The following is a 12,500-nucleotide window of genomic DNA, read 5'->3' as shown; positions in this document are numbered from 1 at the left end:
TAATACATGCCTTCATTTCTAGTAAAGTCGATTACTGTAACAGTCTGTTTACTGGCCTCCCAAATAAGACCATTAAACAGCTTCAACTGGTACAAAATGCAGCTGCAAGGGTTCTTACAAAGACAAGGAAGTTTGACCACATTACTCCAATTTTAAGATCGCTGCATTGGCTCCCAGTAAGCTACAGAATTGATTTTAAGGCAATGCTACTTGTATTTAAATCATTAAATGGAATGGGACCCACATATCTACTGGATATGTTTCAGCTGTATGCACCGGCCAGGTCACTAAGGTCAACGGAGAAGAATTTGCTGGTGATTCCAAAAGTCAAAACAAAATGTGGAGAGGCAGCCTTTAGCTTCTATGCTTCAAAGCTTTGGAACCAGCTTCCAGATGACGTAAAAAATGCACCCACTATTGATAGCTTTAAATCTAGACTCAAGACAAAGCTGTTCTCAGATGCTTTCTTAAATTATTGAATGAAAAGACGGTAAAATACGAGAAGTAAATTAGTAAAATAAGAATTGTTTTTCAAGGTTTTATGTTTATTTATGTTTTATTTTATTATTATTTTTACCTTATGTTTTATCTTAATGTTTTAAATGTTTTTTTGACTCTAATTCATTTCCCTGTTTTCCTTTCATTTACATTTGTTAACTTTGTGAAGCACATTGAGTTGCACCTGTGTATGAAATGCGCTATATAAATAAACTTGCCTTGCCTTGCCTTGCCTTGTGTGTGTGTGTGTGTGTGTGTACATACAAGGCGAGAGAGAGAGACAGAGCGAGGTAATATATGGATATAAGGTGTGAAGTGAATATATGCCTGTGTGTGTGTACGCGTATGTGTGTTCCTCCATCTGTCCGTCCGTCCGTGCGCGCGCGTGTGTGTGTGTGTGTGTGTGTGTGCAGGCACGCGTGCATTGTGAGCGGCACTGGCATAGGAGCTGATCTGTGGGCCTGACAATGCAGCTGTCATCCTGTGTGTGGTAGTGTTGGTGATGGTGGACACACACACACACACACACACACACACACACACACACACACACACACACACACACACACACACACACACACACACACACACACACACACACACACACACACACACACACACACACACACACACGCACAAGCACGCACACACATGCAAGCACGCACACAGACACACAGACACACAGACACACAGACACACACACACACACGCGCAAACACACACACACACACACACACACACACACAGGCCCACTGACAGGGGGGGACAAAAGGGTCAGCTGTCCCGGGGTCAGAGAAAGGAGGGCCCCAGAATGGGGACCCCATTACATTGTATGACTTGCAGAGATGTCTTCGACCTGGGCCCAGGAAAAACTATCAGCGGTCCTACACACACACATATACACACACTCACACACACACACACACACAAACACACATATTCACACACACACACACGTGCGAGTGTGTGTCCGGGAGAGGAGATGCAGACATCCTCTGGAGAGGCTGAATTCCCCTGTCCAATTTGTGAGAGGGCTGAATTTTACACTCGCTCGCGCGCTGTGACAAAGGGCTATTGGAAATCACCATGGACTCCTCCTCAGCAGACCCCCCTCTCTCTCTCTTTATCTCTCTCTCTATCTGTCTCCCTCTCTCTCTCTCTCTCTGTCTCTCTCTCTCTCTCTATCCGTCCCACTCTCTCTATCTCTCTCTCTTTCTCTCTCTCTATCTGTCTCACTCTCCCTCTCTCTCATTTTCTCTCCCTCAGCCTGACAAGTGCCTTCCTCTCTCTCTATAGCCCTCTCTTTATACTGTATCTCCCTCCCTCTGTCTCTCCCCGTCTTTGTATCTCTCTCTCTCTCTCTCTCTCTCTCTCTCTGCTTTTCTCTATCTCTACCACTCGTTATCTCTGTCAACCCCTTCCTCTCTCTGACACACACGCACACACACACTTTCTCTCTATCTACATCATTCTCTCTAGCTCTCGCCATCCAATCTTACTCTCTTGATATTTCTCCCCCTCTCCATCTCTCTCCATCTCTCTCTCTCCCACTCTCACACTTCCCACTGCCCCTGTCCAATCTCTCTCTATCTCTTCTTTAAGGTGATATTTTTATTCACTGCTCCCCGGGCTCCCCATCTCCTCTCTTCCCCTCGGACACTCAGGAGCACAATGAGAAGGAGGTGGAGGAGGAGGAGGAGGAAGAGGCATGAGGCCTCGATTTGAATGTCAGGGAGAATTAAGATTGGGTTCTGTGTGTCCCCGCGGGGCTGCCGTAGATCTGTGGACCGGCCCCTGACAAGCAGCGCCACGGTGACCAGTTGATGGTTGTCTCGCCTCTGGGACTGAACCGCCGTAAATACTCTCTACCCGCTCGCACACGAGAGGGATGGGGATGGGGACGGGGATGGGATGTTTCTGAGAATCTCACACAATCCAACACACTTGAGCATATACACACAGACACAGACACACACACTCACACACACACACACACACACACACACACACACACACACACACACACACACACACACACACACACACACACACACACACACACACACACACACACACACACACACACACACACACACACACAGTCTCCATAGTCTTGGCCTCCTTCCTGTGTTTAATATCAATGTACCTAGCTATGTGTGTGTAGTGTGTGTGTGTGCGTGCGTGCGTGTATGCGTGCGTGCGTGCGTGTGTGTGTGTCTGTATTTGTGAATGTTTTTGTCTGTATATGTGTTCCACACTGCTTGCAGGAACGATCTGTGTGTGTCTACTTGTAAGGTTTCAGTTAAGCCATTCAGGGGGAAGAATATGTGCAAGCTTGTCCAACTGTGTCTCAGATTAAAACCTCTGCAGAACAGAATCAGTCTGTCATCTCTTTATCAGGATGAGGCATGTATGTGTGTGTGTGTGTGTGTGTGTACATTCAGTGTTGTGTGTCAACGCTCACATACAAACCGAGTGGTTGTGTTTGTTACACACACACACACACACACACACACACGCACACGCTCGTGCGCACACGCACACGCACACACACACGCGCTCGCGCGCACGCGCACGCACACGCACACGCACACGCACTGCACTGCACTGCACTGCACTGCACACGACTGTTAGTTCAGCTGATAGAAGCAGTGGAGTGCTATTTTTTGGTAAAAATGTGTTTTTGTGTATGTGTGCAGTGAACGCGCATGTGTGTATGAAATCTTACATTCTTTGAAAGTGTGTGTGTGTGTGTGTGCGTGTGTGAATGCGTTTGTGTGTGTGTGTGCATGTGTAAATGCGTGTGTGTGCCTGTATGTGTGTGCATGTGTGAATGTGTGTGTGTGCGTGTGTGCGTGCGTGCATACATGCGTCCGTACGTGTGTGTGCCGGATCACAAGTGTGTGTATATGTGTGTGTGTGTGTGTGTGTGTGTGTGTGTGTGTGGGTGTGTGGGTGTGTGCGTGTGTGTGTGTGTGTGTGTGTGTGTGTGTGTGTGTGTGTGTGTGTGTGTGTGTGGGTGTGTGCGTGTGTGAGTATGAATTCGATACCCTGTCAGGAGGTCTGGGTTTAGTGGCGTCTGGGGAAGATGACATCTGTGATCTTTTAGCGATGTTCCTCTCCAGGGTAATGAACTCATTAGCACCCTTTGGGGAGAGCGGAGGAGGAGGAGGAAGAGGAGGAGGAGAGGGAAGAGGAGGAGGATGAGGAGGAGGAGAGAAGAGGAGGAGGAGGAGAGGGAAGAGGAGGAGGAGGCGAAGGAGGAGAGGGAAGAGGAGGAGGAGAGAGAAGGAGGAGGAGGAGGAGGCGAGGGAAGAGGAGGAAAGGAGGAGAGGGAAGAGGAGGAGTAGAGGGAAGAGGGGGGAGAGGAGAGTGGAGGAGGAGGAAGAGAGAGAATAGGAGGAGGAGCAGGAGGAGGGTGGAGAGGGAGGAGGAGAGGGAAGGGAGGAGAGAGAGGAGGAGGAGAGGGAAGAGGAGGAGGAGGAGAAGAGGAGGAGGAGGAGTAAGAGGAGAGGGAAGAGGAGGAGGAGGCGAGGGAGGAGAGGGAAGAGGAGGAGGAGGAGAGTAGGAGGAGGAGAGGAGGAGAAGGAGGAAGAGAGAAGAGGAGGAGGAGGCGAGGAGAAGAGGTGAGTAGGAGGAGGGAGAGAGAAGAGGAGTAGAGGGAAGAGACGAGAGGGAAGAGGAGGATGAGAGAGAGGAGGAGGAGAGCGAGGAATGAGAAGGGCTACAGTATTACCAGGTGCTAAATTCACAGTAGAAATTGATGTGCTAAATCAACACTTAGTAGGAAGTACCATGAGGCAGAAGTGTGAAAAACAACTCTGTAAGTGTTGAATTTACACATCTAAATGTACTGAGGAGAGAAGACGGGAAAGGAGAGAAGACGGCAGCGATCAAGATAGGCATGAATAAGAGGACGACGGTGCTTGGCACATGGTACATTTTCAAGTTTTAAATGTGCACTGTGTAGGATGGTGGCCGGAGTAGGTATTGCAACTATGGTGCTCATTGCAACCATACTGTCTGTCTACTGTCAAATTTGATATTTTCATGAATATTTACTAAATAATGAACAAATATTTAGGCCTACTAGTATGAGCAAAGAACAGTAAGGCAGCTAAAACTGTTGATTTCTAGAAATTCAAAATGGCAGACTCTAGAGGAGATCCCCTTTTTCATATATAAAAAATGCAATTATTCCAGTCATGAAGGATACTTAGAATTTGATGGTGATGGCAAGACGGTAATTGTGGTTAGATGAATGGACACCTGAGGGTTCAACTATGTGCTGACCTCTTCTGCTGCAGAGGCGGATGGCTTGCTATTATTCTGCAGTGTGATTCACTACTGTTGAGGAATGGACAAGTGACAGAGAGAGTAGAAAGAGTGATGATAAGAAAGAGATAGAGGCGGGTGGTGGAAAGGGAGGAATAGCAAGACATGGAGAAAGAAGAGAGCAAAGAGATTGGAGAGACCGACAAAAATGAGGAGATAGGGTCAGAAAGGGAAGAAATGGATATTTGATTAAAAAAGGAGCAGATGAGGATTGACAAACACCAGTTTAACTAAAGGAACAGATTTTGCCAGAGCTAGAGAAATAGAGATGGAACAAACAAGATACCGTGATAAGGCTGAGAGGGGAGGAGGCTTGTTGGTGTTAAGAGGTCAAGCTAGTGAAAAGGAGACAGAGAAAGGATGGAGGGAGCACAAGCCTTAGTAGTGCATAAAGGAAAGAAAAGCAGAGCAGAAGAGCAGAGCAGAGAGTAAGGGAGAGGACAGAGAGAGGAGTAATAGGTGTAGTGGAGGCCAGGACAAAAGAGAGAAAGGAAACAGCAGCAAAGAGGGGAGCAGAAGAGGAGCAGCGAGAATGGTGTAGAGGAATAGTGAAAAACAGGATGAGAGACGAGAGAGGGAGAGAGAGAGACAGAGAGAGAGAGAGGGGGAGAGAGAGAGAGAGAGAGAGAGAGAGATAGCAGCTAAGAGGAGATAAGAAGAGTAGTGACGATGGAGAAGAGGAAGAGGAAGTGGTGGATCTCCATTTCTGGTGAGGAATGGGAGAGGTGGGAGAGGTGGGGGTTAAGCTCCTCTCCATTTACTCTGGGGGGCAGGATGTTAACAGTGGAACAGATCACCATGTCCTCTTCCCACTGCCCTTGCCTTGCCTTGCCTGTCTATGTAGTATGGCAACATGTCTTCTCCCCACTGCCCTTGCCTTGCCTGTCTATGTAGTGTGCCAACATGTCTTCTCCCCACTGCCCTTGCCTTGCCTGTGTAGTTTGGCCAGAGAGGAAAGAAGAAGAGAGCGGAAACAGCTGCCTCTATGGCGTCACCGCGCCGCCATTTTGATTTTGTTAGATATGGACGTTCCATGTAAATAACACAATGTTCAGACTCATACATGAGTGAGGAATGAAACCGTGTGTTGTTTTCTCTGTCGACCACATTTTCATCAAATTCACTTATTTCGCATTGTATTCATTTGATACGGGATTAATAGTTGATTTCTACGTTTTATTAAAAAAAAAAACCCGTGATGACTGGAAACGGCAACTCTACAAAAAAGTTCCTTTTTGGGAACTTCTAGACGCAACGCTGACTCTTCCTGAAAAGGCAAGTGGCTTAATGTTTTTGTATTGCATAAATATGACAAGTAACTATCCACTTAGCAGTAAGTTCGTCATTATCTTTATATTCGTCATCAAATGGATTTAATATTATGGTTGTATTCATGGATCTTTCTGGACAGTGGGTGATGTGTGTCGGCCGTTAACGTTAGCATATCTCCATGGACAGCTAAGTGTCTATGATGTTAAATTATTAGGCCTATGTTGAGTATAACTATTTTATTCGTAAGTATAAAATGGAAGTTAACACATCTCCTCCCAGTCGTTGTTTGGAATTTTAGCCTTAGTCTCCCGGCCAGTTTCATAAATTTTCATCAGCCAGCGAACATTTTGTCCGATGGGCATGTGTAATTTCTAGAAGTGCTAGTTCTTCAGAAAAAGGATACGTGCCTAAGTACACTAAACCAACGTTAGTTCTGCTGCTGTGTTGTTCCGGTTTTTATTCCAAACTTCCATTTTCACTCCTAATGTTCACCCTGACGTGAACAGGAAATGTGCATGATATCATTTGACTGTTGTAGGCCCCTAGAGTACTTCTAGGTGTTTTCATGACCGATGTCAGTTAACTTTTTGGGAGCCAACGCATGTGAGGCGAAACGTGTTTTTTACCTGACTTGGGAGTCAAATGTTTTGAATGTCTACTATACATTGATTAAGGCATTTTCACGCACGAGCAGGAAACAATGATACATTACTAATACTTAATTCAAGTCAGTGGCAGGAAATGATAAACCATAACCAGCAACGCATTAATTACAGCAATGCATTACTTTTTCTGCAACTCAGAGAATACCTTAAGTTTGGCAGTTTTTTAGCAACTCAGTCAACATTGCATGTAAGCTTAACACAATAATGCATATTTTTTCTTTTTTGTGTCACTCCTCACCACATATGGCAGATTTAGTGTGAAGAGCCACCTGTACAAGATTCCTGGGACAGCAGAACATGCACCTCACGCACTACCCTGGCACCCTGGCTGAACAACCCGCAGCACATCATCTCCAGCTGAGAGGGGGACTCATACATTCATTTGAAATCAGCTCTACTGAGGTGAAATGATCAAGAGTCAAAAGCATGCTGAAGAGATAAACTTGATGATGGCTATGTTTATTTAATTAGCATTGTTTATATAGATTACACATTCCTTGTAAAAAAAAAAATAATTAAAAAATTAGTTGTCGGAGCAAGATAACATGCACTGCTCCACCTGGGTGTCTTCAGCAGTATGCACAGCCCGTCGTTCATTGCAACCTGAAGCTACTGTAGGCCAGGGGTCCCCAAACTTTTTTTTAAATCTGGGGGCCACATTATTGTTCCTGACTGTGATCAGGGGCTGGAATCAATACCAATCATGTAAAAAAGGTGTGTGTGTGTGTGTGGGTGGGGGGGGGGGGGGGGTCAAAATTCCGATGTCAATTTCATTAATTTTCTTGATTTCTTTGTTTTCATGGCTTTGGCGTTCTGATTGCCCACCTTCAGTTGAAATTTTATCCTCATCAATAAGTATGTATTAACAAGGAACTCTTTGCAGGACAGACAGCTGGCGGAACATATAACAGCATCCAAATTCACACTCTGATATACTGCAGATTTTAAGAGTGCCAGGACATGTTTCCCTTTAGAAATGTGGGGGTATTGGCATCTAAAAATGTGTTCAATTTGCTCTGTTGTACGCTGTAATACAACACTTGGTGGGAATAACCCATCCCTGAACTGCTTATATCTGAAAAAGGTGTATTTCTCCTTGAGTGTATCTCTGTCCTCCTCGTTTGCCTCCCACAGCGTAACACAACTCTTGCAATCAAATTTGGCAGAGGCTCTGAAGGCCACATAGCCAGCAAGGTACACTGACACATTGCCCTCAATGACGTCCAGCCCCTTCATGAACTCTGTGTTGTCCAGTCCAGGGAATGTGGGTTCCTCATCAGTAGACTGTACGTGAGGCATGGTCAGTGCGGTGCATGGATGGGGAGTTGCCATCTGCGATGACTCAGTGCAGCTCTACAAAATCATTGCAAATGATTACAGACTTACAGTATACTAATCATGTGTGACACTTTTGTTTTTGAAAAGGGTGTTTCGTGTACCTCGTGAGGCATGGTCAGTGCGGTGCATGGATGGGGAGTTGCCATCTGCGATGACTCAGTGCAGCTCTACAAAATCATTGCAAATGATTACAGACTTACAGTATACTAATCATGTGTGACACTTTTGTTTTTGAAAGGGTGTTTCGTGTACCTCGTGAGGCATGGTCAGTGCGGTGCATGGATGGGGAGTTGCCATCTGCGATGACTCAGTGCAGCTCTACAAAATCATTGCAAAAGATTACAGACTTACAGTATACTAATCATGTGTGACACTTTTGTTTTTGAAAGGGTGTTTCGTCTACCTCAAACAAATGGGACAATTGCAGCAATAGGTGTATTTCCTCCGGTTCGCAATTTGTATTTCTCCCAAATGTCATTAGATAGTCTAGCACGGCCTGCCTGTAGTCTAATCGGAATTGCTGAGGGTCTGGATTGTCCCTGTGCCCGCCCTTCGCTCTGATCACCCCAAAGAAGTGTTCCAGGCAGTCCTGGTTGAGGTGCCTCGTAAATAGAAACTGAAATCCTTTCTCTGTGAATGCAAATGACAAACAGTACATTGGCCAACAGCAGAAAACATGCAGTGGTGGACAAAGCTCATTAGCATTAGCAAAGCTCAATTTGAATAATTATGCCTTATTGCTGCTACCTTTCAATTCAGCCCAGATTTCCTTGATTGCTCTTAGGTTATGCCTCCAACCATTTAGGCAATTCAAGCTGTTGCCACTGGCACATCTGACAGATGCCAGCCAGTTAATACTCTCATTGATAAAATCAATATGTGTCTCTCTGAAGGCATCCTTTTGTGGTGTGCTGCTGGACAATGTGCTACTGTTAAAGCAGTCAAACATCTGGTTAAAGTGGGCTACAAAATCTGCCGTCGTTTTTGCCCCCTCTCTTAGCTTCCCCATGTCTGCCATGGTGAGCAGTGCAGCCGCAACAGAATGACTAAGAACCTGTAATAAAAAAATAAAAAAAATCCCATTTTCAGGACCATAGATAAAGATTGTAAATTGAATGTTATACGCCTGCATGACAGTTTTCACTTGTGGCTTACCTGAGTGGCGAGAGGCACACTCATTGTTGAAAAGGCAGTGAGGGACAGATGCCGTTGGGTTAACTTGGGTGCCATTCGGTGTTGTCTTTGTGAATCAATTTTAAACATTTCAGTGATGTCTCCCCATTCTGCCAATTTGTCCCCTATGTAAAATCCATATTTTCGCAAATTGTTTCTGATGTTTTTCATTAAATGGGGGGGGTCGAATAAAAAATGAATCTTCTGGCTTTTGACAAAGAAGTACGGTTTTTCTTCTGTTATACCCAGGTTTCTACAGGCTGCCAGGTTGTTGCTGCCTTGGTCCATTACCAGCACCATGGGAGTGAAGCCAGTGTCAAGCACCTTTTCCACCGCCTCCATGATTTTGGTTTTTAAGACCCCATGCTTCATGGTCCCAGATGACAAGAAGTACCCTATGGGTTGTTTCCATTTCCCAGTTAGACTACGGATCATGAAAACCCCTGCATGGTTGGCTGGTCTTCCCCCTTCGTCATACCCTTCTACTTCATCTTTCGAGATGTTATAATTTAGGCTACATTTCAATGTAATTTCATCAAATGTGATGGCAACGTGCCTATCTCGCTCTTCCATATGCTGCACTTGATGTTTAAGTGCATACAGCACAGGTTCATGCCATCCCGGCCCGATGTCTACTCTCTGCAAGATATTTGAAAGGGTCCTGGCTGTAGGGAGCTTGAAAATTCTCCTCATGGTTCGGTAGGCTTTTGGCCCTGTACCCTTAACCTGTAACGCCCAACTTTTCATGAAGTTGCTCCACCGAATGGCCCTTGGTTTTTTTTTGGCATTATCAATTTGCTCGTTGACAAATTGTGCGGCTTGTTTTGGCAATACTTTGGAAATTTCCCTCTTTAATGTTTGTTTGCTGATAGATGGTGTCTTTTTCTTTAGCCTTGACAGCTTTGATTTGTAGCAGCCAATTTTTCTTTTCAGTTTTTCCACTGTGTTGTCATTGCTGACACTGGCCAGTACATCAGTGCCTAAAAAGAAATGTGACAACTGTAACAACAGACTTATGCACAGACTACTACCTATGCAGTGTTCAACACTCAGAATGTATCTGTTACCACCATTTGCCATTAAATCACTTACTATCCAGGATCTCTGAGTCTGTTGTCTCAATTTCAAGTGCGACCCGTTTTCGGGGTGGTGGACGAACTGTGTCTTGAGATTTAGGGGGGTTGGGACAGTCTACTAGCCAGGGTACGGCCATTGGCAGTAGGCCAGATTTCCTGCAGAATGCAAAGTATTGTAATGTTTATATTTCTACAAACACACTGTAAGCCCAGTTATGAATTGTCTGAGTAAAAAATGTTGAAGGTGTAATCAAAACTTTAGTGTTGCACAAATGAACATATATTGACTTTTTTGTACAATGAACAAAGGCTTTGCCACTCAGATGAACAGACTGCGATGAAGACTGGGAAAGACTCAAATTTATTTTGTCTTTACTGAATTGGGGGGGGGGGGGGTAAATCGAAGGAGGTAATAAAGATGCTAAAGCACAAGTGAAATCCAGGAGGATTTACAATATTATGTGAACTCCAGGCAAATGTGAGGACAAACACAAGGACAAGGGCACCAAAGCACTTTGAGTCAACTAGATATAGTATGTATAAATACATTTGAGATATGATTTGGTTTGAAGACACATGTAGGATGGTAATGGCAATCAACAGAAAACATGACACCAGGATAAGGTGACTCCGCAAATACGAAGACATCCCATGGAAAAAGTCTAGAACTTTTCAAACATATATGGGTTGAAATTAAAAAATAAAAGAGGTCATCAAACAATGACAATAGTTCAATGCACAGTCAACATCAATGAAAGGCAAGGGGTCTGACAATGTAAATAAGCTTACAGTTCTGGAAGGATCTCAACTGTTGCAACAGAATGAGTCCATGAAAGTCCAAAAGATGGAGGCATACACAGTGATATAAAATACAGAGTGCAGCAATATACAAATTGTTGAGTGCATGGCAAAGTTCTTAAAGGTTGAGGGGGATGGCCTCTTGTTAGTGGACTGGAATGGCCTTTGGTGAACAGGGGGCATGGCTAGACAGTGAATGACTGCAGCATCCTGGAAAGAACAAATACATGCACAATACAGAGTGCAGCAATATACAAATTACCACAAGTAATCAGGCTAAACATCTGGGTTTACAGTATGTTGAAAACTTATAGAGTATCAAGTGTCATTTTCAGAATATGAAATGGCAATGTCTCTACCTGTCCAATGGGTTCACAAATTGTGAAATGGCGAAATGGTCACTGCATACTTTCCTATGCTTCATTTCATCGGTCTGTAAACCACATAGGTCCTCCCGCCTGATGTTATTAATCCATTCTGCACACCTGCAGAAAATAACAGTAGTGTGTTTTAATATCACAGATATCCTTGGTTAACATTTGCGCTGGTTCATGTTTTCTATTTTGCCACTAGGGGGAGATACAACACAAATTATAGGGGTCTGGCTTTTTTGTTGAAATTGAGTTTCCGTCAGAGGAAAGTCTATGTGAGTTTCTCCACTTCAATAGGACAAGGACTGGATACTTTGCCGTGGATATGTTTAGTCTGGCGATTTTAAAGTTAATTGAGTTAAATTTTGAAAGGAAAATGTTAGATGCATATGTGGGCATCATCATAACACGAATAAACAAAGCCCACTGCACAGTTGTCAGATCATTTCAGCGCCTCGATTCATCATGCAGTGGGTTGTTGCGCTAGCAGGCTATCCAACTTTGTTTTACGGCGACATAACGGTGGCATCATCTGCCTACCCAACACATCCTTTTAAGGTAAGACAATTAGTTAATATAGCACTTGATGTGGCACGTCGTTGGCGTATTATATACGAGCAAAATAATAGTTTCTAGGTGACGTATGCTATGCTAAAACTGTGGTGGGAGGTGCTGGACATTGAAAACAGCCTTCCTTGCAGATCATCGACAGTATGCATTTCTAAATCAGAAGTGAAAAAAGGTACTCGGTAGGCCTAGAAAATTAAATGTTGTGCTCGCATTAGAAGTTAAGCACACAAAGTTATGTCTTTTGACACACAATGTTCTCATCATGTTGCTCAAATATCATTGTGCCCATCTGACATCTGCACATCAGGCTTAGGCTATCAAAACGAAACTATACCTTTTTTTTTCTTTGGGAAATGAATGAAATGCCACCTCCTTGTTCCTTCCTGTGGACTTGTAACACCCTA

At 44.4% G+C, this 12,500-nt stretch overlaps 1 protein-coding gene and 1 long non-coding RNA gene across 2 annotated transcripts in view; both read left to right on the top strand.

The window, feature by feature from the left end:
* LOC134458653 (leucine-rich repeat transmembrane neuronal protein 4) overlaps positions 1-12,500 on the top strand; it is a 328,459-nt gene that overhangs the window by 229,256 nt on the left and 86,703 nt on the right. The window lies entirely within an intron of this gene.
* On the top strand, positions 6,115-10,382 carry LOC134457826 (uncharacterized). Its single transcript, XR_010036496.1, has 2 exons — positions 6,115-7,172; positions 9,531-10,382. It is a non-coding gene; the product is annotated as an uncharacterized LOC134457826 (long non-coding RNA).

This window comes from Engraulis encrasicolus, chromosome 11, assembly GCF_034702125.1.
Source record: "Engraulis encrasicolus isolate BLACKSEA-1 chromosome 11, IST_EnEncr_1.0, whole genome shotgun sequence".
Classification (NCBI taxonomy): domain Eukaryota; kingdom Metazoa; phylum Chordata; class Actinopteri; order Clupeiformes; family Engraulidae; genus Engraulis; species Engraulis encrasicolus.
This window is presented reverse-complemented; position numbering and strand designations above follow the sequence as displayed.